This window comes from Pipra filicauda, unplaced genomic scaffold (genome assembly GCF_003945595.2).
Source record: "Pipra filicauda isolate LSUMZ 115617 unplaced genomic scaffold, ASM394559v2 scaffold98_size3848907_pilon, whole genome shotgun sequence".
NCBI lineage: Eukaryota > Metazoa > Chordata > Aves > Passeriformes > Pipridae > Pipra > Pipra filicauda.
This window is the reverse complement of record NW_024105186.1, coordinates 722889-737179: the sequence shown is the minus strand read 5'-3', so window position 1 is coordinate 737179 and position 14291 is coordinate 722889. Positions and strand designations below refer to the sequence as shown.

Genomic DNA, 14291 nt, shown 5'->3' with positions numbered 1-14291 from the left:
CAAAGACAGACCAGGAATTAATAAACAGAGGACAGGAGATTAATAGCAAGAGAGTAGAATTTGGTTCAAGGCCTGATCTTCCCAGTTGCTGGGTTATAGAAGATTAATGGCAGCTCTTCTGTTAATCTCACTCTTTCTGTGGCAGCTTTCCTGGCTAAGTCTAATAAACTGTCCCAGTGGGTTGCTGTAAATATGAAATCTAGGAAGAAGCCCATCCTTTTATACTGTTAACTAAATAAGGCAGTATTAGTTTTGCTTTCTGTTCAGAGCTTGAGCAACAACATCAATACATTTGTGAGTGGTGAAGTTAGATCTTCAGGTACTTACTACTCCTCTCAAGACAAAAACATATCATAAAATGTATCTTGCCAAGCAAGCTGTCTCCAACAAATTGGTTTTTTACTCTGTGTCTTGTGCAAGAGATTAATTTCTCTTCTCCTGACTGGGTTTTCAGCTTTCTTTCTGTGAAAAATTGGGCTCTTGACCTGTTGCATCTGGCTTCTCATTAGGCTCGGCGTGAGATTAGATCATTTTAAGAGAACACTAACTTTGCAAAGAACATTCCTGGTTAAATTTGCAGGGGAACTGTAGAACATGGGACTATGTCACAGAAAGTTTATTCTGATAGAAGGGTGCATGGAGTTCTGGGTGTCCTGTAGAGGTTGTCAGCCTCCCTCTCCTACCTTTAGGCTGAAACTGCTGAGTCAAGCACCTCTGTAGTCCTTTGACCTCTGCCCTTGGGTATTTTCCATAGTCTTCACAAAGATGAACCCAAGCTCTTAGTGCATAGGGTTATAGTGAAATCTAGGTATGTGTTCCTGTAACAGTGAGCGTGATGGAGCCAGGGCTAACATCAGAACTTCAGCAAATATCCATCAAAACTTCAGCAATAGCTGAATTTCTTTTCCAGGGAAGAAAGGGTGTACACTGCTTCAGTGGCCCTGTAACAAAGCTTTTCCCCTCTCATCTGCTCTTGCATGCAGTGCCCTTGGCTTTTCAGAAGTTAATTGATTTGTCTATATTATTATTCTCTATTTAATTTTATTTGTGTAAAGAAGAACACACGCTAATCTTTCTCCAGAGAAATGTTTCCCATTGCTCCTCTTTGAACCTTGGCCCTGGGTCTGCTGTTTCTTAATGAGTGTCTAACTAAACAGCTACAGTTCCCACATGCTCCAGCCTTGACACAGACATACTTGCACACCCACGTGCCTGCTCCCAGTTGAACTGAGCAGCCTGCCTGCTCCCTTGCCCTCTGGCTGCTTTAGGATTCACGTTAGCAAGGCGGCACCTCCCTGGGAAGCCCTACATGCGAGAGGGGGCTTTATACCTGCGGGTAGAGATAGATTTGGCATCAAATGAGCTGTCCTATGAATTGGAAGGGCTATAACCTCTTTACCACGCTGTGCCCCCACCCCCAGGCTTGTTTAATGTGCTTCTCCAGGAGCCTGGATTCCTGTGGGCTGCGCTGCCCGCGGCGCAGACCCAAACGAGTGCCGAGCGCCGAGCTGAACACCCAATGCTGAATTACTGTCTGGTATGCCACTGGCTGCCAGATCTTTGATAGCTTGTTTTTAATGAAGATTCCTCCTGTAATTCCTAGAATATCTTGCAGTGCAAAAAATGAACGGTGTGTGTATTTTGCTGTGGGCTGAATTTTTTCCTGCTCTTCACAGTTCCCTCCGTGAACAGAGAGGAAAGGGAGGGGGAAGCAGCTGACTGCTTTTTTTTTGGTTGTTGTTGTTTTTCTACTTGACTTCTGTGAAATATGTGGCGATCAATCGCTCACAACTAACAAAATGTTTTTGTTTCTCTTTGCAAAAGCATATGGGAACTGCAGGAAAAGCATATGGGCCTTTTTAGGAAAACATATTGGTGAATGGACAAATTATAGTGGTGCCAATATGTTTTGGATGTCTGGCTAGACCACTACTACTACCACACTTGCTGGCATGCAAACACATCCACAAGATTTCCAGCATGTGAGGGGTGTGTAGTTGCTCCTGGGGAAAGGCAGGCTGTGCTGGATCAAACTCCTGTTAGAACAGTGCTGTGATCCATCGTCGGTGTGCGTGACTGCCTCACCATGTCCCGGGCTAGGCTCATGTTTATGGCAGCATATCCATTCTCTCTGAGCCCAGAGCTCCACTTGCAGCTGGCTGCAAGCAATGATAATGGTAACCATTTTTCTTTCTGAAACCCTGGACTGTAGTCCTCTTGAAGCCTGAGCATCTTGCAAACAAGCTGGGCAGCCTTTGGTTTTCCTCTGCTGCTCTATCGAGGCCTTTATGTGTTGGCTTGGGCTATTATTTTTAATTTTTCTATCAAGGGGTTTACTTTTGAGGAAATGCAGAACATTTGCATTATTGCTTCTTTTCCCAGTCCTGATTGCCCTGATACTGGTGACCCATGGAAAGGCGTCCATGAACAATAGGGGGATTAAGTGCTCTTGGTTGGTGGGTTGGTTCTGGTGGCTCACAGCATCCCTACAGTGTGAGCTGCCCTGCTGTGGACCCCTGTACAGGGAGAAGTCCTTGACAGCTCCAACTGGGCAGTCCTTCCCGCTCACCCTGGCAGCGAGGGAGTGCTGCCTGCTCTGCCTCTGCCTGTGATGGGCATGGCTGTACTGGGCTGCAGGGGTTGGTAGCAGTTCTCTGCCCACACTGGGTTTCAGCAGGTCCCAGGGGACTGGCTGAGGTCTCCTTGCACAGATATGCACAGGGGTAGACACCTCCTGTCTGTAAGAACTTACAGTCTAAGTGGACAAAACTGAGCTGCTGAGAAGGATGTGAAGGTCTGTGAGTGCTGGGGAAGATGGGCAATAACTGAACTCAGGTGTGATTTCATGAGCAGGTTCAACTGGTCTGAGTTTGTACCATCGTTGGAAGAGGTGGTCCTGCTGTTCCTGTACCCTAACCCTCATTTCTGCTCATAGAGTCATTTTTATCCTTTGGAAGATAAAAGTGAGTGGTGAGACAGAGGAGGAAGCAAAACATGTGGCTAAAGACTGAGGGGATAAGCAAGATGCACATTTGGTCAGTCATTTCTACACAGTGTTGTTTATCTCAGTTATGAACCTGAATCAAATATTCTGAGTGGTAATTCAGCACCTTTTAGTGTTCTTCCTCTTATGCCAACTTCAGGATGATTTGCTAGTGAGTAATTTTACATTATTTAATGTAGCCACTTTCCATATAGCTCTTTTGTTCTGTGAGACAATTCCCTATTTTATTATGCAAACGGTACATTAAGATCCTTGTGGGCCTAAGTTCCCAGCAGTGCTTGAGATGATGGCAGAGAAAGAGGGTATTTCAGAAATCATGATTCTCTCCTCTAGAAGCTTTCTTGGAGTTCTGCTTTAACTGCTTTTGGTATTATACATGCTTAAAAAAAAAGAAAAAGTTAAAAAAATCCAGTACTTCCTAAATGTTATAGAGCTCAAAAATACACTATATGCCTTGTCACAATATTTAATACAGAGTGCTATTTACAGTAATGAATCAAAATGTCAGTTTTTAAAATATGAACTGTCAGAGTGTTCCTACTTTGCAGAAAACTTTGATATGACAGTTTGTTAATCATATGACTATTACATCAAATGTGTCTAAGAGTACTTTTGCTAAACGAAGTCTTTTTTTATTCTTTTCCCTGTTAATTCTGGTAGGGTTGTTTGATTGAATACACTTTGATTAGTGGTCAGAAGAATCCAGAACTGAATGCTTTTGTGTATTGACAAAGGGGATGTACCACTGCCTGTGTTCTTGCTGGTCGTGGTCACCTAGTCTTAGGTACAGCCTGGTTTGGATCACTTTCCCTTGTGTGGTCATCCCAGATCTGCTGTGTGCAGGGCTCAGGCTCAGAAACGAGCCCTGACAGAACAGTGCTGATGCCTTCAGGGGTAACTCTGCATTTGGGGCAACTGGGCTAGAACTGTCTATTCAGTAAATAAAAAGCTGGCTTGTACAGTAGCACTACTAATCCCTATAGCTTTAGCATGAAGGCACAAGTAAAATAAAGAAAAAATCAGTTTAAAAACAAAAACAAAAATAAAAATAAAGGCTGCCCACACCTCCTTGATGAGCTGAAGGGCTGGTTGTGCAGGGCAGGGTTGGTGTTGTTTCTGGAGGAGGAGGCAGGGGGCTGGGAATGCCAAGGTCCTCTCCCTAGTGATTACTCTGGACGAAGGTCAAGAAGTGTGTTTGTGCCCTAAACTCCCTTCCATTAATTTAGACCAGGATGTTTCCCTTTTTTTGTTCTTTTGTTTGCTTATCTGCAAAATGGGAGTAATTAATTGGTATTAGTTAACTCACAAAAAAAACCTTAAAGCCGATTAGTCAAACAGCTGCACTTCCTGGTGAAGACAAGGGAGAGCTTATGTAGATAACTGTGCTTTAGAAAATAGCCTCTGGAAGGAGGAGAGGGTTCAGCGTGCTAATGTGAGGACTGGAGGCCAGAGAGGAGTCCCAGGTCTAGCAGAGTAATGTTCCTCCACCCAGAACGTGTTTGTACCACATTGCCTAAGGCTTCAGATGTATTCCTATTGCTTGTTAAAACTCTCAGCTACCATTGCATAGGTCTTACAAGTGCAATATTTCTGATTTGGAGTCAGCCCAGCACAGCTATGGGAATAGGAGGAGTCTAAGAAGGCAAAAGCTGTGTGTCAGCAACCCAGAAAAGAGGAGCATAGGCAATGCAAGACAGTAAATCTTAGAATCATAAAATCATAGAAAGGTTTGTGTTGGAAGGGAACTTTTAAAGACTATTTTGTTTAAATGCACCTGCCCTGGGCAGGAACACCTTCCACTAGATCAGGTTGCTCCAAGCCCCATCCAACCTGGATTTGAACACTTCCAGGAATGGGGCATTCACAGCTTCTCTGGGCAGCTTATTCCAGTGTCTTATGATAAAAAAATTCCTCCTTAGGCCAAATCAGATGGTCTTGATTGTGGGTATTTCTTGGGGCCTGATTAACTTGGCATTTCAGCGGGGTATGTCTATTAAATAACAACCTTGACACTTTCACTGATGTTACTGAAGAGGTGATAAAAACTTGTTTTCAGGGGTGTAGTCACATACTTAAGTGCACTTTTGAGTAGCACATTAGCCAGCTCTTGCATGTGAAAGGCACAGGTAAAGGCACTGAACATATCTGAAGTCTGGTATGCAGAGGCCCACTGGGTCTCACCAGTGGAAGGAGACTTGGGAAGGTGAAGGCAGTGCTGTAGCATCCATCCCAGTAATATCCTGCTGATAGAGGAGGTGAGAAAAAATAGAAGGGAGAGGAATGGAGGAAGGAGGCAGCTGGTGTGTGAGGTGAAGAGCAGGAGAAGTTTTGCTAATGGTGGTGCCTGTTGTGGACCACCAGGAAGCCTGGGAGAAGCTGTCACGTGAAGCCAGTCCCAAAAGGGCTCTTTCACAAACACAGCAGTGGCAGAGGAGTTACCAGCAGTGAGGGCCACCAGCAAGACATATGTGAGGGCATCACTTTTCAAACCACGTCTTTGTCACTCCAACGAGTGAGTGCTGCCGTGTTGCCTCATCCCACAGAGGAACACTGGTTATTATTCAATTTTCATTTTAGACAAACCACACTGTTAGTGAGATGATTTTTCTTTTATTATCGTTAATTCAATGGATGGAAAAGGAGCTCTAACAGATGTATGATTAGCAGGGCATGAAATTAAAAATGTTTGCGTACAAGGAAAAAGGTTGTTTACTACCAAATTCCTCATTTGGAAATTAGCGATACTAAGATTGGCCATGCAATTCTGCAGCAGGCCTGCAGCCCCCTTCCTTCCCTCTCCCAGCAGCATTGGCCGAAAAGTAATAATATCTTTAGTGTTACCTTTATTAAAAAAAGTAGTAACACAAGTGAAAAGGGAGTACCTGCTTTTGGATGCAGATTATCCAAAGAGATTATTCTCCCACTCTGGTACTGACAGTGTCAATTCAAAGAAATATTTTGACTGATGTTTAAGCTCATTGATTAGGACAAATTTAATATTTTGTATCAAAATTCGTTTGGATGGAAAATAAGGTTCTGATTGAATAATTCTGAGTGTGAGTGTGTCCTCTTACCCCTTACCCACCCCTCCTGCCGCAGGTAATGAAATTTTTAGTTTGAGAAAATTATCTTTTTTTCTTAGGAGCTCTACCTGTGATGCACAATTCTCAGGTACAGCTGCTCTTTCCAGATTTCCTTTAAATATCACAGAAAGATAAATTATGCTAAGTTGGAAGGGAGCCATCAGGATCATCGAGTGCAACTCCTGGCCTTGTGCAGGACACCTCAAGAGTCACACCATGTGCCTGGGAATATCTGGTGATGAATTTTGAGAGAGCTACATTAAGAAATGTGCATCAGAAACACTTTGTTTATCTGTGTTACACTATTGAGATAAGCCTGGTCCTACCTAGGACTGAAAATTTCCTAGGTACTTTGAGTCTCTCACCTATCTGATTCCAGTCATTTTGTCCTCTAAAACCATTGTGGCCAAGTTCAAGGCTGGCACTGGTTGAAGTGTGGGCTCTTCACATGTCAAGTTTCACCTGAGTGAGTGTTTGCGGGACCCACACCCGAGGTGTCATCGTGATGGATTCTGCCTGCTGAGCCTGGATGGCACTGAGCAGAAAATAGGAAGAGGGATAAAAGATTGTTCCTGCGCTCTGGGAACAATTGAGACAGAAAATTGCTTCCAGGATTTCTTCACTTTTCCACAGAGGGTAATCAGCCTGTGTAATTCTCTGCCACAGGAAATACTGCCTGAATCTGTTACCCAAAGACAGCAAGCAAAATTCAGATAACGGCCTGAATACCAGAGGTGCTGTAGAGCAGGGACTGTCCCTTAGTCAGGGTTTTTTTAGTGTAGTGGCTGCTCTATATGTCATGGGATGTCACAGTGGTGCAACTAATATGACAGATAATTGAGTAATTGCTTAGATACTCGGCATGTTCTGGTACACAGTTTGACTTTGGTGCCCTAAACAAGGAGACAAGTTTGTATGCTGAGGTTGTAGATGAAGTTTTGCTTAGTGTGATGCTCGGGTTATACCCCTGAGATTGTGGGGGAGGTTAGAGCAATTCCAGTGGGGGTATGGGTTTCCAGTAACTTCAGTCCTGCTCTTGGCTCATTTTTAATCTTTGCTTCGTAAAGGTAAGCAAATCACAATTTCTGCACCTTTATTTGTTAGTCTGGAGGATGGGGCAGCACTTGGGCTACTTGGCAGGGATTTGTGTTAAGTTTCTAACAAGGCCTCTCAGACGTGTTTTATTCCAACTTTTAGAGGAAATTATTTAATTTTTTTACTTAAGTGAGAATAGTTGTAGCCAAATCATTGCACAAGCATTATACCTGCTGGGCACTGAAATTTGATTCCTGAATTTCCATTAGCAGGTCATACTGGGCCAAAGAATCTTGAACCGCTAGAATAGAAGAGAATAAAACAGAATGGAGTTGGTGTTTGGTTATGGGCTCTGGATGTCATTGTTCCTGACTGTTCATCTGGCTAATGTTTGCTTTTGTGTAGTATTTGTCTGTGTCTGTGCTTCTGTGCACATGGGGAAAAGGAGGACAAATATCACTGGGGTGGATTAGCATTAAAAAATAGTTAACTGATCAAAGCCATAAAGCTTGTCCAAGTGAATTCTTCAGAGAAATAGTTTTGAATTTCCCAAGCAGCCGCAGGCCATAAAAGCGAAGCGCTATCATTCAGAGATGCAAAAAATCCCATTCTGTTGGCGTGTTGGACCTATTTGTTCCTTTTTAGGAGGGGATTCAAAATGTTTTCTTAATTTTCTTCTGAACAGCTCACTGCTATCCATCATGAGCCTTTGCCAGCTCTGCTCCCCCTCTGTTTTAACCCTCCGCTGAAATCTGTATATGCATACTTAGCATTTTGGATGCCTTTTGGTTCTGTGCACTTTGTGGTGGGATAGCCCTTACAGAGCATGTCTTGTCTCTGAGCTCAGTGTTGTAAAGAAAGGGATAAATGTTGTCCGCAGTGTCTGGATGGAGGTGACAGGGAAAGCAGGATGCAGATGGAGAGTGATGCCTGAAGGGATGGCAGGGGAGCCCTTTTCCTGATGCCATGTTCTGTCTTGTTACTGGTCGTGCCCCAGCAGGAGCACCAGCCCCACCAGGTCTGCAGAGCAGGTGGGGCAAAGCGGGAGGGAACTGCATTTCTCTCACATGGAGGAGAGAAAGCAAAGCACATTGTTTGACTGCTCAAAGTTATTGAAGCCTCATTATTGAAGGTTAAGCAACCAACCTCTGGGAATTGGGCACATAAACTTGCTTTATGCTTATGAAAGTCTCTCTTTCATAGTGTTTTGCTTTGTCGCTTCTTAAGATGTACAAAAGAATGAAGTGCTGGTGTATGGTCCATAGACAGAGTGTTTGGATAGCACGGTCATTAGTAGGAATGAAAATTATACCGTGGTGGATCAGAGCTTGCCAAGAAAAAAAGAAAGAAAAAACTCTCAGAAGACATGAAGTGCTTTGTAGCTGGAAGTGCCTGTTGCCCTGCGAGAACTCAGCTGTCCTTTTCAGTCCCAGTCTTCTCTTATTGAAAATATTTTACTGCCTAATACCTACTAGCTTTTTAATACTGCCTAATTGTACGCACACCCCCCCAAAAGAAAGCCACACATATTTTTCTGCTCTTGTAAATGCTCAGCTTTAGGGCCCCCAGGGAGGGTGTTAATGGCTGTGTCCGGGCCGCCTTTCAGGCAGAGAATTCCACTTTTACTTCCCTTGTGAAACTTGGAGTCTCATTCTCCAGATAACCAAATTTTAACCACATTTACAATGTGTGTGCGTGTATATATATATAAATTTTTTCTTATGATGAGTCCTAAGTATATTCTCCTAGAAACTGAGGTCATCTTTATAACAGGTGGGCAGTGCATGGAGGGCAAAGCTGTGTCTGAGGGACAGGCCTGTAGCTTTTCAAAAGGGATTAGATGCTTGCACAAGTGTGGGCATGACATTTGTCTGTTCCTTGTATACACCTCCTGTGCTTGGTTTCTGTGGTAGAGCAGAGGTAATTTACCCACATAGCAGAGCCATTTGCTACAGTGAAGTCATCATTGTTCAGTTACTAAAGCAATATACAGGCACATCCATATACAGGATAGTGCAAAGTCACTGGGAAACTCATCTTTCTCCTCCAAGATTGTACTTTGGCCTCTTGTATAGGCCATATCCTACCCTCAGATGGGAGCAGTGCTCAGCTGCTGATAATATGAGGAGAAATTGCATCTGAAGTCGAGGGCCCTTCTGCTCAGGGAAGCTATTGCGAAACAAAGCCAGGGTGTGAATTTAAAGTGCAATAGCTGTTCCGAGCGTACTTCTCATGTGGGCAGTCTTATTCTGCTCTGAGAGGGCCTTTGTGCAGTTCTGCTTCATCCAGTGCCAAAGGCACTCTCAGTGCAGAAAGAAGAATGCCCACACAGGGAGCGGATAGCTTTTCCAGGCTATTTCACCATGCTGAGGAGTCCCAGGAGATGCCATGTTTTTATGTCCCCATGAATGTTGCAGGAGCTTACCCTTCATTCAGCTCACCCTTCCACCCGAGCTTTCAAGGAGACGTGTTTTGTGATGTGCATGTGGTGGAGTTGTGTCTTCTGGACCCTGCTGGGTGCAGCTTGCATCACTCATTTGCCTGAAGTTCTGGGGCTGATCTCTGGGATCCCTGAGGTCTCAGTCTTCTCTGGATGTTGCTGGTGTTACAGTTTGGCATTCTGCATCAGTGCCATTGCTTCTCGTGGTGTGTCCAAGCTGCTGAAAAGAACTCCTGTGAGAACATGTCTATGATCATGTGTTGTTCCTTTTCATACGAAATCGTCAAGCAAACCTGTGCACTGGGTATGATCGTTATCTGAATACTGTTGAACAGGGAAAAAAAAAAGCCCATCTGTTCTACAAAGAGGCAGTGTAAAGAGCAGGCTCTGTGACTAAATAAATTCACATCTGTTTAGCAGAACCATCAAATGGCAAGCAGAGGGGCCTAATGTGAATCACATGTTGAAACCACAAGTATGAGTGAGATGAGCTGCAAAAGAGAGAGCCTGGAAGTGTTGATCCATGTGAGCAACTGTTGGTTTCTCTCCTTATTCTTTCTCTCTACCAGTTTCCTGAGCAAATGCTATAAAATCAAAAAATCAGGGGTGTGCAAATGTCTATGCATATATGTGTGCATGAGTTTGTATTCCTTGCATGATTAAATGACCTTCCTACATCATCCTGAGCCATTGGATCATAACTTCAATTGGAAGGGTGCTGGATGGGGGCGGGGCTGCAGAGAAGGGAGAGCAGGGCTGACATGAAGAGAGCAGGTTGCCTAGTGATGTGAAGGTGCTTCACAAAAAAAATGGCCCTGGGGTAGCTTGTTTTAAAAAGGGACTTGCCTTGGAAGTGATTCCTTAGGATATCCCTCCAGCAGTGTCATCTCAAGGAAGCTGATGGAGCAATCTAAAAGCTTCAAAGCATAGGTTATGCCTTCATGTGCTCAAGCTAATTTCAAAATAGGTATCCCAGTCCTAACAGACTGCATCTTTCCATGGATCAATGTAGTTTGTTGCTTAGGTTTTCCCCTTAGTGTTTTAAGCCCTTCAGAAACAAAGGGCAGCTCAAGTTTCTGTATTGGTTGCATTTGTTGTTTATTTCTTTTTTGCGTGCCAAGAACATGTCAATACAATTTCAAAACTTAGTATTTTTTGTGACTTAAGGCAGCAGTGTATAACTTAAAAACATGAAAGCTTTGGGGATGTACATACAACTCAGGTGCCTAAGTTAAGGTTCTTTGGCTGGTCTCCATAGCCCCTTGAAGTATCCATGCAGAGGAGGAAGCATCTTCTCTCCCACAGGATCTCATGAAAAGAAACATGCAATAATTTTAGTCTCAAATAGTTTCTTGTTGCTGTCTTGCCTTTTGTCCTAGATATTCTGCAGCAAACGTGGCCAAACTTGTGGGAGCAAAGAGTGATGGAAGATAGGCTGTTAGACCTGATTTGCACAGATTCTGATCTCCTGCAGCTCAGTCTGCTCTCTTTAGCTGACAGAGAGCTGTGCTCATACAGCTCACCTGGGATGTGAGCTCTGCAGGAGTGCACTGGAGGTAATGAAGCACTTAAGGGCTGACGTGGTTGAAGGTCCCCAAGGAATGATTAAGGTGTTGGCAGCTGTGTTACTTTGAAAGAGAAATATGTGCGTTACACAGCAAAGGCATGCTGAAATGCCTTTCAGATGCTTAGTTCTGTGTGGGAACATGCTTTGCCTTAGACCTGTGAGATAGCAGTAGCAACTATTGAAGGGCACTTGATAAATGGAGCTGTGTGTGTGCTTACCAGCTGCACGGCCCAGCTGCCTGCCCGAGCATAGCTCAAAAACAAGTGGTTGCCAGCAGTGGCTAAAATGCAGCAACATGTAACTATCTGTAGATACATTAAAAGTCTGGTTCTTCCTTCCCTCCAAAAGTTCCCTCTGCTCATGATTCATTTCCCTCTTCCACCCGCCGCCAGTCTCTTCCCTGAAGGTGCAGTGAGAAGGTAAAAGAGCGTTGTAATGTTTTCCTAGAGACTGTCAGGTTTGAGCTGTTTCACATCTAGGGAACTGATGTGGCCAGTCTAGTATGAAAACTCCTTTGTCACAAGAAAACTTCCTACTGATTTCTGGAAAGGGGAACAAATGATTAGTTTGGGTGGTCAAAACCAGAAAACACTAATGTGATGGTAGTGGAGCAACTGGAGTCAGCTTTTTAATATGATGAGCTTGTTTAGCAAACTTGCAAGGCCAGTGTGGATGCCTGGCTGGATTAACTTTCTAGCACCGTGGTTTGCACTAGTTGGGGAATATCACCCAGAGCTTTGCATATCACTGTCCTTGAATGAACGGACACCGAGTTAAAGGGGAAGAGCAGCAGTTTCTTGGGTTGGTGCTTCGTGGTTTTATGAGTTTCAAAGTAGAATTGAAAATTAAATCTCAAACACTTGTCTTCTGTCTCAAGTTTCTATTCGGAGAAGAACTAATGTTCTACAGTTACTAAACCAGAGATTTATCTTGATGTGCTCCAGAGTGTCATGGTGTGCTTTGCCTTTGCTTTTAGTATTCTTCTTCACCCATTTCCCTGTGCTTCCAGAACTGCCCTCTTTGAATAGGTATCTTCTCAGTGAGCCCTATGTTGTGTTTTTTGCAAATAGCATAGAGGTGGCTTATATCACCTTGTGACTACCCCACATCCTGTGTGGCCATGGACATTGTGGAGCTCCTCCAGCTTAGGCACTGTCTCAAATTATGCCTTTTGTTCTCCTTTATTTCTTGACGAAAGGGCTAGAGAATTCTGTGAACACCCAGTCAAATATGAGTCCAGTGTGTCCTGTCATTGCCAGTAAAGCAAACTGGATATGGGGCTGCTTCAGGGGAGCTTGGACAGTAGATTGAGATGAGTTATTGTGCACCTTTACTCCCTGCTGTTGAGGCTGTTAACCATCAAGGAGGCTGTCTTGCATCCACCAGTTGAAGTGGGATGTTGAAGAGCTGGAGAGGGTCCAGAGGAGGGTCAGACAGGGACCTAGAGCACATGGCCTACAAGATGAGGTTGAGTGCTTTGGCTCCTATCTATCATGGAAAGGAGGCAAAGGAGTGATCCAATGGCAGCCTGTGACTGCTACCAGGGGCATTGTGAAGATGACAGAGCCAAATGCTTCTGTCCAGATGGCAAAATGAAGTGCCATGGACATGAATAATAGATTGGGAGATTCAATTGGAGAGCTGGAAAAACATTTTCATTGGGAAAGTCGTGTAACACTTGAACAAATCACCAGGTATCAGGGAATTCTTCATTTTGGAGGTTTTCAAGGACAAAGCCACAGCAAGCCTTATCTAGCATTGGTGATAGTCCAGTCTCCTGCTAAAAACAGGACTTGGTAACCTGCAGAGATCCTCTTTCTTTCCTGACAGTACTGCAGGCTTTTAGCTTCTTAAAGGAGGAAGCACTTAAATCTTTATTTTTGCTTCATGTTGCAGAAGGGAGACAAAGATGACACTGGTGTGCTCATGTCTTGATGATGTCATATCACCTGTTGTCATGAAACTCAGAGAACTGTAGTCTTTTTCTGTAATAGACTGTTTATACAAAGGGCTTTGTGTACTTCCTTTCTTACAGTTTTATGCACTCAAATGTCTTGCTTCCATTAGCAATCTCTTCACAGCATCAGTTCCCAGCAATCTGGCAGTGTGTTAGGATACAGGATTTTCCATAGGAAAAAAGGCTATTTCCTCTGATTATTTGCAAGGTGCCATGGGCTGAGCTGTCAGAAGTGAGACACAGGTTGGTGAAGTGCTCTAGAAGAAGTCATCCAGGGATTTGTTGTAATTGAAGCTGTGACTTCCAGGATGGCTTGGTATCTCGGGCAGGAAGAGTTAAGTGGACCAGGTGGGAAGAAAAGAATGAGGGATCAAAGATTTTGATCCTGGACACAGTTCCTGTCCATGAATTGATTTAATTGCTTGCTTTTTAGGCATTAAAGAATTTCAAAGTCTGGATTGTACTGCCAGCTTTTTGAGGTGTCACAAGAAGTGTACGATGGCACTGGGCCTGCACGTGCTTCCTTCCTGAGTAGGGTCCGTGCTGTGCCCGTGTTCTGGGCTGCAGCTCCTTTTCCATTCACAGAAACCCTCTTTATGGCTTGGGGTTCAGAGTGCCAATAGCAGATATGTTTTCTTCCAGGGACAACAGCAGCTCACTCTTCCTGCAACCACAGCTAGTTTAGAAGAGCAGCAAAGTGCAGGGACCCCGTAGTAAATTGAAAACCCGCCTACACCCACGCTAACCTTGCTTAGTAGGACCTCAAGCTGTTTCCTTGTTCACTCCATCAGTTTCCCACTGAGCTCAGATCCCTGCTATCTCTCCCAAGGCTGAGACACACACACACACACACACACACACACACACCCCCCCCCGAGCACTCTGCAAAGCTAATACAATTATCTGTGTGTGTCAATATGCTGCCACAGTCCCATTTGGTCCCGCTGGGGTCTTACTGGTATCTCATAGCTGACCTGAATGTTAGTTCTGCGCAGTTCCTTTTTGTTTACAGCCAGCATCAGCATCCAAACTCCCTGAGCTTGCTCTGACAGCCTTAACCTTGCCATCTCTTGTTGTCCTGTTTGCTTTTCTCTTATGTGGGACTCCTGATAGGCCTGATTCCAGTGCGTCTGCATTGGTTGAGAAGTTCAGTCCCTTAATCATTTTATTTGATGGATAAGCTCTGTGTTGCTTGGCAATCCCTC

At 44.2% G+C, this 14291-nt stretch overlaps 1 protein-coding gene across 1 annotated transcript in view; it reads left to right on the top strand.

The window, feature by feature from the left end:
• Positions 1-14291, top strand: part of LOC113987753 (LIM domain containing preferred translocation partner in lipoma) — a 322953-nt gene that overhangs the window by 94053 nt on the left and 214609 nt on the right. The gene's annotated exons all lie outside the window — the stretch shown is intronic.